Genomic DNA, 2,506 nt, shown 5'->3' with positions numbered 1-2,506 from the left:
TCTCTTCCTTTCGCAAGCAGAGGCCCTTTGTTCCTTAAGCCTCTGACCCTCTGTGTGTGGCGGGTGCCAGGGGCCAGGCCAGCGAGAATCGCCTTCCCCTTCAGGGCAGCAGAGGGCACTGGTTTCTCCCAAGTCTCAACCCGTCCCAGAGCCCTTGTCTCAGATCCCTGGGTGACACAAAGCTTCCCCTTCTGTCCAAACCGTGCGTGGACGCCTCGCACGTGTCTTTCTGCAGCCAGGACGTTGCGGGCTCCCGCATCTGTCTTTCTGACCGGCCGGGCCGCGCATCCCTCTCTGGGCAGAGATGGACCTTCCTTGCTCCGCGCCCCCACCAGGGGCCTGTGGCAGGAACGTAGGGCAGGCCTGGAGGGTGGCCAGTGGAGCCTCGGACCTCTCCTCCTGGCCCAATGGGGTGATGCTCTCTTGCGGAAGCCCCTTGCAGGGCACACATCCAGCCGTGCAGGAAGCCAGCACCGCTCTTAAAATGGCAAGTCGAGGCTCAGGGCTGGAGCATGCGCTTGCTCTCCTGCCTCCCTCCCCGCCTCCCTCCCCCTGTCCCTGAGATCCTGCATCGACCACCCCCTCCGGGCCAGGCCAACAAGGCGTGGGCCTGGCAGGCACCCTGTGATACCCGGGGGGACGTGTGACACGTGCCCAGATAAAAGCCAGCACAGCTCGTTCTGTACCTGAGAAGCTGTAGAACCAGAGGCTCCAATGCACGGAGATGAAACAGAGAACACGTTTAGGAAGGAGGGGGCTCCCACGACAGCCTCCCCGGGAGAGGCCGTCACAGACGCTTCCGAGTCTGCGGCCTGAGGCCTGGGTGCCGCCTGGCAGGTGGAGGGAGGGTGACGTCTGGAGGCGCTGACGGCTTTGGAGCAGGAGAGCACACGGCTCCGTGGTGCAGAAACCCGGAGCAGCGGCCACCGAGACGGCAGCGGTGGCGGCAGAGGATGGAGCAGAAGCACCGCCTCCCGCCTGACCTGTCCGGTCGGGGTCAGAACGAAGGACGGAAGCAGCCTGGCCGATGGTTCCTGCAGGGAGCTGTCCTTCTTGGGGCGGGCGGCCGTCTGGCTCCTGGTCCTACTGGAACTGTCCGAGAGCAAGGAGGGGGCGCTGCTGGTCACCGTGGTGGGACGACGGGCGGCAGCTTAAACCAAAGGCGGCCGCGGGCATCGGGCCCCGCGTTCTGTATCCCCGTGTTTTCAAATACGTTTATTGAAGGAATTGCGGTAACGTACACATTCCATGAAACTGACTGTCGTAAGCATCTCTCAGCGTCCGGCTCAGCGGCGTTAGGGACGTTCTCGATCACGTCGTCTTGCCGTCACCGCCATCGTGCCCAGAACTTTACGCCTTCCCAAACGGGAGCTCTGTCCCCGTGAAACACTCACCCCACCCCTCCCCCAGCCCCTGGGGCCACCGTCCACTCCAGTCGCTACGGCTCTGCTAGCCGTGGGGACCCCATGGAAGTGGGACCTCGTGGTATTTGTCGCCACGTTTTTTAACTTTTGGAAAAAACTAGAGTGGATGGACAGTCAAGAGGGACGTTTCCCTTTGTTTTAATTACTTCACTTTTAAAACCACCCCTCCCTCCAAATCCTCGGCGTTAGAGGAGGTGGGTGGGGGTGGGGCACAGCTGGAGTCCAGGTGCCAAGGCGTCCAGCACCCCCTCCCGGGATGTCCCCTTTCTTTATGCGCAGCAGTGGGCGGCCCCGCAGGAGGGGAGTGCGTGCTCCATTTGGGCCTCCCGGAGCCGCCCTAATAGGTGACGTTTGAAGCAGAGGGCCAGGCGGGGAGGTGCCCAGGGGCCCTGCCTCTGTCGTCCAGACCGGGAGGCGTCCTTGGAAGGGATCGGGCACGGTCCCCCCACAGCCCCGGGACAGACTTGGCGTCCGGAGGCCCTTGGTGAGGACGCGGACTAGGGGCAGTGCGGAGCAGGCTGCCGCCCTGTGCCCGCAGACCTGTCCCCCTGCCTGGACGCCCTTCCGCCCTCGGTCCCAGCGAGGACCACAGGGGAGGCTTACCTGACCCAGGAGGAAGGACCCCGCGCCGTAGTCTGCTGAGACGAGCAGAGTAATGGCCGAGCTTCCAGAAGCCACATCTGCGGATCCGCCCGGAGGCGCTGACTCCGGTTCTCAGAGGTGGGCTCAGGAATCCGTTTTCTGAGCTGCTCCAAAGCGACCAGGACAGAGCGGGCCTGGGCGCCGGGTCCGGGAACCCGCAGCCTCATCTGGAGTCGCTGCCCGCCCCCCGCCCCCCGCCCGCCACGTTCTGATTTGAGTCCCCTGCAAAGACGAGGGTGCGGTGGCGTTGCCCTGTATCGGGCTTGCGGGTCCTGGTTTCCCGTGGTTGTGGGGGGCTCTGAGTGACAGCAGAGAGAAACAACGCCCCGTCCTCGTGAGGGAGCTGAGCTTTGAGCAGAAGCGCCTCCAGGCGGAGCGGGGATGCAGCCAGCCACGCTCAGGACAGCTGTCACGCTCCAGCTGTCGGGGGGACGCTGACC

The sequence above is a fragment of the Pteropus alecto genome, unplaced genomic scaffold, assembly GCF_000325575.1.
Source record: "Pteropus alecto unplaced genomic scaffold, ASM32557v1 scaffold125, whole genome shotgun sequence".
Lineage (NCBI taxonomy): Eukaryota > Metazoa > Chordata > Mammalia > Chiroptera > Pteropodidae > Pteropus > Pteropus alecto.
The sequence above is the reverse complement of the archived record's forward strand: the minus strand, read 5'-3'. Positions refer to the sequence as shown.